At 40.0% G+C, this 13,784-nt stretch overlaps 1 pseudogene; it reads right to left on the bottom strand.

Annotated features, from left to right (window-relative positions):
• Nucleotides 1-9,718: 9,718 nt before the first annotated feature.
• On the bottom strand, nucleotides 9,719-11,963 carry LOC124974897 (zinc finger protein 606-like; annotated as a pseudogene).
• Between the last annotated feature and the right edge of the window lie 1,821 nt (nucleotides 11,964-13,784).

Raw genomic sequence — 13,784 nt, forward strand, 5'->3', positions numbered from 1 at the left:
ATCTATTCTGTTGGCGATGCTTTCTATTGAGTTTTTAACTTGGTTTATTGTTTCCTTTATTTCAAGGATTTCTGTTTGTTTTGTTTTCAGAATCTCTGTCTCTTTATTGAAATGATCTTTTGCTTCCTGCATTTGCTCTTTTTACTCTTTATTGGAGTGATCATACATTATCTTCATTTGCTTTCTTATCTCATCCCTTGCTTTGTGGATCATTTTAATTATGTACATTGTGAACTTCTTTTCTGACATTTTTATTGCCATGTGGTCTTTGGATTTATTAAAATAGCATCTTGGTTTGTTTGGAACTTTCTTCCCCTGTTTTTCATGTTGTTCCTGTATCTTCTCTTCTAGCAGTGAGAATTTGAGGTATTGCCATTTCCCCCCATAGGCTTGTTGTGACACTGTAGGTTTCTAGTACCTCTCCTTTAGGGGGGAAATCAATATGAACAGCACCCAAAACAAACAATATGTAGCCCTAAACCAGATAGCCCTTATGAATTTGTTAAAAGTATTGCCAAAATAAACAATAGGATGAGTTTGATTATTAGCTACAGTATAACCAATAGATTTGCAATGAGGTCTATAGTTTCTAATGGTGGACAAAGAGAATGGGGAGGGGTGTAGGATGTAACAGATAAAGGGATAAGAGGAGAGTATATAGAGGTACTAGATTATAGGAAGAATGAAAGTGGAATCAAAAGAGGTTGGTTACTAGCATAAGAAAAGTGAGAAAGAGCCTCCAAGGAAACAGGTAAGTAAAAAAAAAAAAAAAGAAAAAAAAAGAAAAAACCAAGAAACAAAGAAACCAAATATTAAAAAAATACTATATAGCAGTCATATACTACTCAAACTTCACTGTTTTTAGTAGCCTGATTCATGAGAAGTACCTGACAATGAGCTTCAAGTTTACAGCAGGCATCTCAGGATGGCAGTTACCCCACCTAAAGATGGCAGCTTCCCCTCCAGGGATAAGCCAAGAAGGCTGCACCAGCTTCTGAACACATTGATGAATGAAGAGCCACAACATGGGGCAAGAGTGCCACATCAATTCAGGGTGCAGTCTGGCCAGGGTCCTCATGAATTTGTAAGTATTGTTTTTAATGTTACATTTTAAAAACAAATAGAAAAGAATTACAAAATAGAATCTCTGTATTAATGAATTGCATATTTACACACAGAAGTATTTATCATTGTGTCTTATTTCATATGGGCTTAAAGGACTGTTATTTTTTTTTAATCATTGGATTGAATCTCTATGGCTCTATTACTATTTCTTGAGGAGTTGTTTACTCACAAGTATCATGTCTGTATACAAATTTCCCCTTTTATTTGGATGCACAGTTTTTCTAGGAAAAAAATTATTGGTTGATAGATATTTGAAAGAAGTTTATGTCTTATATTGCCTTTCAGCCTCCATGGATTTTGAAGACATATTAGCTAATTTTTGATATGATGAGTTGTTTTACTCTTCATGCTTTCAATATTATCTCTTTTTTTCCAACAATTTCACTATAGTATTTATCCTTTTCTATGGTTTGACTTTCTCAGGTTTCTGTTAGCTATAGAAAATTCCAGCAATAACAGTTGATGAGTTTAAATTGCACAGTTTCATATTCTGATGAAATTTCACCCCATCCCAACTGCATATGGGTCAATTCCTTTTCCATGATTTCTACTGCTTATATATTGTTTATATAATATATTTCTCTTAGTCTTTATTCACCAACTTTGTTTTGAGATTCTTTGTTTTTGCATTTCTGTGTGTTTGTTGAAGTAAACTTTTCTCAATTTTTACACCTTCCCCCCCAAAACCAGTAAGTATTCAGCTGCATTTGACACTGACCCCCATGGACTGAACTGAAGAATATGAACATGGTAGTACAACAATAGACAAATCTGCATCCTCTTTGAGAATGAATTTTAAGATTCCCTTGGAACCTACCTGCTACTACTGTTTTCTTTCTCAATTGAGAGCTGATAAATAAAGCCAAACTTCAGTGTTCAATTGATTTTCAAGGTATTTCCAAAACCATTGATTGTGGAAACAATAGTTTCTCCAACAAATAGAGACAAGGCAACTGAAGATTCTTGTGCAAATGAAGTTGAACTGCTTACCTCACACCTTACATTAAAACTCACTCAAAATGGATTGGATAAAAGCTATAATTATAAACTCTTATAAGAAAATATAGGAAAAATATGCATGATCTTTGTCTTGGTATTGATTCCTTCTATCAAACCAAAAGTAAAAGCAAAAGAAGAAAAAGTAAATTTCATAAAAATGTAAAACCTTTGTGTACTAACTGACTTCTACCAAGAGAAAGAGAATGAATGATCTTCAGAGTAGGAGAAAATACTTGGAAATCATATATATGATAAGGGTATAACATCCAGAATACATAAAATTTTTTTGTACCTCAAGAACTAAGACTCTCAATTCAGTTTAAAAATGGGCAAATAGATATTTAATACATATATTTTTTAAAGAGTTATACAAATTTCTCATAATGATATCCAAAGATGTTCAGCATCATTAATCATTGAAGAAATGCAACTCAAAAGCACAATGAAATAAAACTTTATGCACACTAGGAACATGGGAAGTCAAAAACTAAGATTGAGCAAAGATGTGTGGAGTTTAAAACCCTCATATATAAGTTTAGGAGTGCAACATGGTATAGATCCTATAGAAAAGAATTTGGAAGTTCCTCAGAATGTTAATCATAGATTTAACATATGACCTAGTGATTTCACTCCTAGGTATATGCTATGGTTTGGATATGGTTTAAATGTGTCCCCTTTGGTCTCATGTGTTGATATTTAATCCCAATTGTGAGATATTTGGTGGGTGAAAATATAACCTGACTATGGTGTTTAATGGTGGGATCTTTGGAAGATGAATAGAATAGATAAAATCATTAGGATAGATCCATGATTGAATCCTGGTTGTGAAATTACCAAGTCCTCGAGTCCCCCAAAGACCACTAGGGAGCCAGAGTCCAATGCAAGCACAAAAGGACCAGTTTATTCAAGTGGCTGCTCGGGCACTCAACACAGAGCAGCTTAGTAGTCAATGCCGAGTACACTGAGCACAAATTTACAAGCTGTTTTATACACTTCAGACAAAGGGACTCAGTTTCTCTTTTATAATTGGAGGGTTTGAGTCCTTGTTTGCATATCAGGATATGTTTTGGCTGCCAAGTTTTAGTCATCATAGTAACCACTGGTCTATATGAGGTCAGCGGTGAGGTCAGCTTGACTGCAGTCAGGAGGATCCCCCATTACCCCTGGCTACAGCCTAAATTAGCTGCCAATGTCATCCTGTTATCTAGCTAGGCTGACTTCAGTTCATCTGCAGCTTTTCATTTTTAACCCATTTTTAGCATCAGCAGCTCTGTCAACTTTTTAAGTTAACTCATTGGAGCCTTAGAGTTGCTTTATTGGAAGATGGAGACAAGAAAGGACACATGCTCCTTGTCTCTAGCCAGATAATACCTGCACCACCTCTTGAATTTTCCAGAAAAAAAGTCATCGCCAGATAATGCCCCTCAACTTGGCACCTCCAGAGCTATGAGCTCAAATATGTCTTTCCTTTATAAAGTAACCTGCCTCTTGTATTTTATTATAGTAACAAAATTGGACTAATACAGCTTATATCAAAGATAAATATGAAAGTTTACCTTCTCAAAACATTTAGGTAAATGTTCATGGGAGCACTATTCATAGAAACCAAAAGGTAAAAACATTCCAAATTCCATCAACTAAGAAATGGATAAACAAATGTGATATATCCATGTGATTAAATATCATTTAATCATAAAAAGGAATAAAGTATTGATAAATGACACACAGTGGATGACCCTTGAAAACATTATGCTACATGAAAAAAGCCACATACAAAATGAATGATTTATTAAAAATAAGCAAATCTACAGAGACAGAAGAGTAGTGGCTATGGGGTTTGTGGGAACGCAAAAGTGTGTATGACTGTGTAATGGACACAAGGTATTCATCCAGGGTGATGAAAATGATTAGGAACTAGGTAGTAGTGATGGTCACACAATATTATGAAGGTCCACAGCATGGACTTGAAAGGGGTGAATTTTAGTCATGTGAATATTATAAAAACTACAAAAGGGCAGTTTATTGATAGAAGTGGAATGAGAGCATTGGAGGAAAATTAGACTCTCTTCATAACCTTTAAGGATTTATGGACTGGAGTGGCCTCAGGGGTTTTATATACTTTGTGTTTTGATCCCAAGTGCATTCTTTTCCTTCTTGTGCATTCTAGGTGGGTTTGACCTATCCTCCACTGGACCTGGAATGATTTTCCTCTAGTACTTGGCATGGTTGCTGCCCTCTTCATTCAAAATCAATCATGCTGTCACCTCCTCAAACACTTCCACCTGTGTGACTGACTCCTTCACAACTGTCATGGTCCAGGTCTTATGTTACTACCCCAATGGGCCCTCAGTATCACACCACCCAGTGCATATGATTCATAGCATTGATCAAAAAACTTATTGCATTGATCACTAGTTGTCTCCTCTCTGGATCAAGTTGGAGCTCCATAAAAAAAATAATATGACTGCCCATGCCCTATCCCCCATGATAGGTACATATCAGGCTCTCACAGAAAGACCTGTTGAACAAACGAATGAATGAAACTTGTCTGGGAGAAATTAAGCCTTGTTTAAGTGAAAATAGGTGTAGAGAAAATTTGAGATTCCAGTTATTGTCTATGATAGGAAGCAGGAAGCTCAAGTCTCATTGCAGATTTGAGCATTCTTCATGGTGAAATCTTTCTGATCAAAATGCTACCCACCAGGCCTAGTCAACAAAGGGATTTTTCCATATTTCTCTTAAAATTCTGCTGGAGCTGACTTCTTTCACTCTTTGACTTCAGGAATTCACAACCACAGGACCCTGGGCTCCTATTCACCATTATACAGATGTCACCAGGTCTTGGCAAACTAGTGTATTTACTATCTCATCATTAGCCTAATATTGCTGTTCTTTCCTCCATCACTTCACACAGCATCTCCATCCTAAGAGTAAAAATTCTTTGCTCCAATACCTGGGAGGAGACTCATAAACCTGTCATAGGGTCTCCACTCATCATCTACTATTTTGAAATTTTCCTTTATTGGTTCCCACATTGGAATCTAGGCAATGCAAGGTGCTCATTCTCAATTAACAGGGTCCCCAGAAGAACCAGTCCTGATAGATCAGGTGGTCATCATAACGTGAGATTTCTTGAAACTCCCCAAATTTTCATACTATATTATACACAGAGGTGGCTTTTTGCACCTGCAGAAGAATGACAGATTAAATCTAATCTAGATATTCCTGTTCTCTTTTGTCAGATACTGAATTTTCTAAACATCCCTTGCAGTACAAATGATGATGTAACACAGTTCAGATTAATGAGAATTTCAGGGAACAGATACAACTATCCCCATACCCCTTTTTTTCCAAATTGATATTGGGTGTGAGGCCTTGACCTGTGGCAGTCTTGAGGTCATGAGGCATCAAGCCACAACCAGGAATAATAAAACAATCTATGAAGAGTCTGGATCACTAGAGTCCTCAACCAATAAGTCTATGCACAGTGCAACATGTCCATGAAAATACTTTATTTCTTTAGAAATTATAAAAATATCACCAATCATATTTTGTTCATTACTCTTCCCATTTTTTTATGCCCTCACTACCTCCATTTCCTCCCACTAATATTGGAGAAAGACCATGGATAATGGTGCAGTTTAAAGCTATGGGATCTGTACCCATATTGTATTTTCTTCCTCAAACTAACCAATAAAGTGCTTTGTTCATCAGTATGTTCTCTAAGACTCCCCTGTTACAGTTTTGAACCTGGTATAAATCTTTGAGATTATAGGCCTATGGAAGTAAAAGTTGTTTTCAATGACAAAATAATACATGGATGGTGAAGAGTGAGTCAACCTAAATATTTAGTACAAGGATAGGAAAGAAATAATAAAGCACCCATATGGAAGAGTTTTTTTGGTAGATTTAAATATGAATGCTCTATAATACAGATGTTTTGAGAAAAATGAGGTCAGCAGGTCAGCTGGTGGCAGGGGAGGTCCAAAGGGCACGACCATACCAGTGCTCATGCCAATCTCCATAGGTGGTCCCTGCTGGCCACCCCATCCACCTCAGTTGCACAGAGCTTAGAGTCCTGGTGTCTCCACGGCCTCCAAAGGTCCAGAAAGGATACAAGGTGAGCAGTGCTGCACCCTCTACCTGTAAGGTGGAAGTGGGCCAACTGGAGGACATCCAAGGGGCTGCTTCCACAGCTCACTGACCCATTAGTCTCCCAGGAACAGAGAACTGGCAGAGGTTGCAGGGCCAAAATCCTTGAGGAGAAGGGAGGGACAAAGAACAGAGGCTCCAGGAGGTGTGAGTCCTGTTTGCAGGGTGAAATCACCTCAGGGGTGGGCTCATCTGGTGGTCTTCTGCCTCCCTCAGGCCTGGGGTGTGACCAGTGACTGAGTTTGGGGGAGACTTCAGGATTGTGTATACTCCTGGTGTATTTAAGCTGTGTGCAGGTGCAGATGTAGTGTGAAGACACTCTAGGCATGGGGAGGGCATATAACTTGGGGTGTCTGAGTGAAATCCTTTTTTGTGGAGAAGCAGGGATACAGGTCTCAATGAGGAGGGGGTCTCTGAGGAGAGACAAGCTCTTGAAGATAGGTCTGATAGTAGGTGGGTTGGTTTTTAATGGGGCTGCCAAAGGGGGTCCACTAGAGGGGAGTTCAGTTTAGTAACCTAAAGAAGCCCTCTCACTCCTTCAAAATCTGTCTTTTGATAAGTAGATGATTCAGGGGACCCTTTCCCGGAAAATTCTAGGTCAGAATCAGTAGACTGCTTCCTTTGCAGGTAGAATAACCTTGCACCCAACATCCCCCTCCCTACCCACACAAGCAGGGTAAGTCAAAGACTTTTGCTGCCTTGCTGCCATTTTACTCTTCCTTTGGTTAGACTGGATCTTAGTCTAGCCTCTAGATTCATAGCCTAGGATCATTAAGGCCCTATTGAAAAGGGGAACATTCATAGTGGTGGGGGCTGAGGTAGCATTCAGATGCCTGGACTATGTGAGTGTGCGTGGATGCACACACATGGCCGTATGAGAACACATGTGGCTCTATGTGTATATGAGAACATATACAACAGTATTTCTAGGTGTTGTGTATATTTGTATCTGCATGTGTGTAACTTTCTGTATGAGTCTGTATTTGTGTGATGCATGAATATATGTAAGTAAGACTTTTATCATGTCTGTGTGTGTTTGTGGTATGTGCATGTGAGTTGTTATGTCAAGACCTTGCATGGCTATAGACCTTGTGGGCCAGCATCATTCCTATCCCTGGATTCCTGTGCATATGTGTGTGTTAGGGGTGGTTGCATGTGGTGGCAGCACTGAGCACCACTAAGGAGGCCCTGTGGAGAGGAAGATAGCCCCCAAGGGTAGCTTGGAGGTTGGGAACTGTTGCTTCCCCCCATGCTCAGGGACTATAGGTATGAATCTTTGTGTATTTGTCTCTGTGTATGGCTTGTTCCTTTTTGTTGAAGAAACTGGCTCCAGGATGGTACCACATTCTACTCAGGAAACTTGCAACACATCAGGGATCCCTCAGAAAGGCCCAGAAGTTTCTGGTTCAGCCCTAACATGGAAGGAATTGGTAGGTTTTCAATTGAGGAGAACAATTGCAGGTAGGAGAGTGTCAGTATAGCATCTGGGGAGGGCTCTGGTTCAGATCCTGATCCCATGTTGTAACATGTGTCAGAAATTTGTTCCATTTTTAGGCTGAATAATAATATTCCAGGGCAGGGATAGATTATGGTTTGTTTAACCAGGCACTGGGCTAAATGCTTTACCTGTTCTGACACATTGCAACTTCACCATAGGAAGTAGGCATTTATTCAGCAGATAATTATGGAGCACCTACTGTGTACCAGACACTGTTTGAAATCTTGGGAATAGAGCACTGAATAACAGAATTTCTGACTTCAAAAAGCATAGGATCCCAGTATATCAGCAAGTCAGGAAATAAAGTAAATAGGTAAACAAACAGTGTGGTTGAGGCTATAGGAAAGTATGGAGATAAATACAGCAAAAAGGGGTATATTGAAGGTTGGGCAGGGTGAGATAGCAGTGTGCTGTTGTTAATATGGTGATCAGAGAAGGTGATTTTGAGGCTTGTAAATTTCTGGGGGAAGTTTTCCTGGTGAAGGGAACAGTAAATAGTGCAAAGATGTGAGATAAGACTGAGCCAAGAAAAAGGAAGGGTGGTCAGCCCTGTGTATGGAGTAAGTGACAGAAATACAGAGGAGTCCAACTCATGCAAAATCTATGGACTTCATGAGGACTTGGGTTGTCTCTGTGAGTGAATGGGAGCCACAGGAGGGTTCTGAGCAGAGGGTGGAGATGATCAGATGTACACATACCATATAGAGGTTTTTTTTGTTGATGTTGTTGTTAGAATTTACTTGGATTTTATTATCAAATCTCTACTATAGGAACACTGAACAAAAGGGGGAACAGGAGGGTAATGTATCACTAGAGAGACAGCAGAGCACAGTTGTTAGGGACACAGACACTGGAACCAACCTCGTCCCACTCCTTATGAGATGGACTCCCCAACATCTCTGCCACAGTTCCCCACTTGTAAAACTGGGATAGTAGTAGTACCTAGCCAATGGTATTGAACAAATTAATATATGAAAAACATTTAACACAAAGCAGCACATGGTAAGGGCTATATGTATTTGAAAAACAAAACAAAAGCATTTTAAATTAGCTGGATTAATTTCTCCATGGGTCTCACAGATCCTTATCCATATACACAATTTTTAGATGTTACAGTAGATATGTACACATGTCCTTTTAATTCCTTCATGTTATGTATACTGAAACCATGTCCAAATTTATAATTTACAGTGATTGCCTAAAACAAATTACAAACTACCACTCAACAAGGGAGTCATGAGCAGGGACAGGCACTATGGATATTGGCACACCACGTGGTGAGTGTCATATTTTGACCCAACACCAGTCTCACCCTTCCAGGCAGCACCCTTTTGATCCTCAGTGTTCCTACTTGCTCATCTCATCTAAGGAGGTTCATCTTGACTAACAGCAAACACCCCACTCAAAACTATACTATTACCTTTCTTAAATTCAGATTAATATCCCATATTCTACCCCTTAAAGGCACCTAAACACTCCTCTTATAGTAGTAAAATCTATCTGCATTTCTGTAATTATGCACAATATATTGTCATAAGAATTTCCATCCAATGTTTCAGATCAATGACAAGCACATTCCAGTCATAACATGATTCTCTGCATGAGACCACCTTTGACAAAGCCCACTGATCACAAAGGGGTGAGAGAACTTGCTAAAGTGTGCCTCATTCCCCATCATGTCCTCAAGTAGAGATTCCTGTTGGGCTATGTGCAGAGCCCAGAGCTTTCTTATCTGTGATGTTATGATGCTGAAAGTGCTGATGACTGCTGACAACCTTTCCCTATTTTTTCATTCACACCATTTCTTCTAAGATATCCTCTACTGAATATTAAATGGGGAGAGGAGTCTTGTTGAATTCTTAATGAGAAGCTTTCCCTCTTGATTGTATTTAGAGGGTTTTCTCCAATGAATTATCAAATGTGCAGAAAATGAAAACCCTCTTACTAATTCAAGGACCATTTCTCCTCACTGTGACTCCTCTGGTGTTGAAGCAAGGCTGAGTGACCACTGAAGGCTCTTCCACACTTGCTGCATATAAAGTGCTTCCCTCCACTGTGCATTCTCTGATGGATAATGAGGGAGGAATTCTTACCGAAAGCTATATCACAGTGTTTACACTTGTAGGGCTTCTTCCCAGTATGTTTTCTCAGGTGCACAATGAGGGAAGAGCTCAAATTGCAGGCTTTCTCACATTCATTACATCTCTATGGTTTGTCTCCATAGTGAGTTTTCTGGTGTGCAATAAAATGAGAGCTACTGTTAAAGGATGTTTCATACTGATTGCGTTTATGGGGTTTCTCTCCATTGTAAATTATCTGATGAACAACCAGGTGACAGCTCGGACTGAAGATTTCCCACATTTATTGCACTCATAGGGTTTTTCTCCAGTATGAGTCCTTTGATGCCTAGTAAGGTGAACCATTTGGCTACAGGATTTTCCACATTTGTTACATTCATGGGGCTTAATTCTATAATGAATGATTTCATGCTTAGTGAGGGCTTAGAATTCTCTGAATTCTTTGCCACACTCCTAGAAGTTATAGGGTTTCTCCCCCATATGAGATCTCTGATGTGCAATGAGATGAAGCTCCAGCTGAAGGACTTTCCAAACTCTGCATTTACGTGGTTTTGCTCCAGAGTGTGTTTGTTAGTGTTTACTAAGGGCTGAGTAATCCCTTAAAGCCTTATCACACTTATCACAATTAAAAGGTTTCTCCCCAGTATGAGTTCTCTGATACTCAATAAAATGGGAGTTCCAGTTGAAAGATTTCCCACAATCTTTACATAAATAAGGTTTTTCTCCTGTGTGAAATCTCTTATGTACAACAAGATCCAACTAGAGGCTTTTCCACACTTACTACATTTGTAGGGTTTTATTTCAGTGTGACTTTGCTCATGTTTAGTAAGGGCAGAATGATTCCTGAAAGCTTTTCCACACTTGTCACATTCATAGAGGTTCCCTCCAGCATGATTTTTCTTGTGCTGAATCAGGTAAGCATTCTCGTGGTACTCATAGGGTTTCTTTGTAAACCAAGAGCTTGTGTGTTGAGTGAAGAACAAGTCATACCCAAAGACTTTTGCCCATTCATTGTATCTACAGCATCAAGTTTTTGATGAAAGAGAAGTAAAATAAAGGAAGAGAAGTAAAATATATTCTCATATTCTTTGTAATCATACAGTTTTCTCCAAAATGAAATCTTGAATGTTCATTTAATGATGGTTTCTGGTTAAAGATTAGATGGCACTCATTATATTCCTACAGTTTTTCTCCTGTGTGCATTCCTTTATGATCACCAAAATGTGTTACGTGATTGATAGATTTAACTGCATTAGTACATTTGAAAAAATTATCCCCAGTTTGCATTTTTACAAGATGAATAGGGTAGATGTAGTAGAGAGCTTGGTCGTAACCACTGTTTTCACAGGTAATCTTATCTGCATACATTATGGCTGAGTTACATCTCCAGCTTTCAGCATGCATATCAGGTTTATAGAAATGCTCTAAGAAACACTCTGACATAGAACAAAGTTTACATTCTGGCTGTACTCTTCCCCAAGTTCACAGAATTCAGAACCTCTCTGAGATAGGATTTGGTTTTGCATCAAGACCTCTTGCTTCATAGCTGTACTCTGGTTTGTGTGGCATATTTCTAATTAGTCTTTACATTCCCAAACTCCTAACCTAGAGACCCAAGGATCATCCTATATGTATCTTTTCTACTTCATGCCATGGGATTGTTCTTCATCAAAACCACTCTGTTTGGATCAACACACTGTTTTCACATCTCTCATTCACTCTGGACAAGTGCTCTCAGGACATATCTGCTCCACCAACTTCGAAGGCTCTTCTTATTCCAACAGGGAGATGACTTTGAACTTGGCAATCTGATTGTGCATAGTTAGTAGGTGCCCATAGGTCTCCAGCATTACATCGTGGTACAGAGTCTGCACAAAATCCATTTGACCCCATTCTGGGTGAAGTCCACAGCCACATCCTTGAAGGTCGCTGGTTCCTGGACCTGGTCTGCTGGGTGCCCAGCAGTCCTCCTCCCCTCCTGTTGCTCCTTTCCATGTGCCACACAGGGTCCTGAGGACATAGAGCCCAGAAGGCCCATGGGTCAACAGCTGCCATCCGCCAGAACTGGCCCATAGGGCACCCCAGGATGCCCACGGGTTGATGACCGCCATCCCTGAGGCTGGATCTACCAGATGCCTGTCCAGGAGCACCTCCTGCCCCAGAGCCTCTGTTTCCCAGCCTGAAAGACACCCTGGCCCCCAAGTTGCCAAGTCAGAGGCCTGGTTGTGAGGCAGAACTGGACTGCCCAGGCTGCAGGCTGGCGCTGGAGGTTTCTCCTCTATCCCCAGGTTCAGAGCACAAACAAAGCACAGCGGGTCATTGGCACACCCTGGTGATCTGATGTCTGCCCACCGCCTCACGCTCAGGTACCTGGGCTGTTCCCACACATGTGGGAGACACGGCATGCCTGGTTAATGGGCTGCTAGTGCCCTCTGGGTGGACCCTGCAAGTGACCCACCTTACCTGACTCGTGGTCCCCCTGTGTGGCAGGGACAGATCACACCCTCCAGAGCTGCAGGATGAGAGCAAGGGAGCTGGAAGCCGGCACGGAAAGGCAGGCGTAAGACCAGCCCTGGAGCCATGCCGACTTCTACCACAGGTGCCACCTCTAGGCCCCCACTCTCTGGTCCACCGACCTCTGGCGGTGGCTCCTGCAGAGGACCCATGGCCCAGGTGAAAGCCTCACTGCAACCATGGACAATGGCCACCACTCCCCTGGCACCAACCAACACATGCAGTTTTAATTGTTGCAAAATATACATAATAAAAATTTGACCTCTTCACCATATTTGAGTGTACAGCTCAGTATTGATTATTGACATTGTTGTGTAGCCAATCTTCAGCATTCTTTTCTTCTTCTGGAACATAAACTCCATAGCCCATAAACAATAAGATCTCATCCCCCATTTCCTCTAGGCCCTGGCGATCACCATTCTATTTTCTGTCTCTATGAATTTAAATAATCCAGGTACCTGATATAAGTGGAATCATACTGCAGTTTTCTTTGGTTGACTTGGTGAAGAGTACAGTGTTCTCAAGGTTCATCCACGTTGTAGCCTGTGTCCACATTTCCTTTCTTTTTAAGGCTGAATAATAATATGCCATGGGATGCAGAGATTAGAGTTTATTTAAGCATCCACCCCTCGGGGACAGTTGAGTGGCTTACAACCTTGTGGCTATTGTGATTAATGCTGCTACAAACACAGGTAGACAAATATGTCCTGAAATCTTCCACCAGTTCTCTTAGGTATGGCTCTGTGGGTGGAACTGCTGCATCATAGAGTAGTTCTGCCTTTAATTTGCTTGAACAACCACTATTCTGCTTAGCATAGTGCCCATTTTATATTTTCTCCAAGACTACAAAGATTATAGTTTCTCCACATCTCTACCAACACTTGTTAAATCCTGTTTCACTAATAGAAGCCAACCTAATAAGTTTGAAGTGCTATGTGATTGTGGTTTTGGTTTGCATTTCCCTAATGACCTACTGAGTAACTTTTCATGTGCTTGTTGGCCATTCACATATGTTTTTCTGAGAAATGTCTGTTCATGTTCTTTGACCATTTTTGATCAGGTGGTTTTGTTCTGGTTATCAACTTTTTCATAAAGTCTAGATATAACCTTTTATTGAATATACAATTTTTAAATATTTTCTCACATTCCATGAATTGTTTTTCACTCTGTTGTGTCCTTTGATGCACAGAATATTGGTGTAGTTCAGTTTTAGGAAAGGAATTTATTGTTCTTACTGCAGAGACATATACAAGGAGTCATTGCCAAATCCAATGTCATGAAACTTTTCTACTGTGCTTTCTCTAGGATTTTAATAACTTTAGCTCATATGTTATGGTCTTTGATCCATTTAGAGTCTACTTTTGCATGTAGAATAGGGTAAGCATCTGATTTCTTTCTTTCTTCCTTTTTTTCACATA

The sequence above is a fragment of the Sciurus carolinensis genome, unplaced genomic scaffold, assembly GCF_902686445.1.
Source record: "Sciurus carolinensis unplaced genomic scaffold, mSciCar1.2, whole genome shotgun sequence".
Classification (NCBI taxonomy): domain Eukaryota; kingdom Metazoa; phylum Chordata; class Mammalia; order Rodentia; family Sciuridae; genus Sciurus; species Sciurus carolinensis.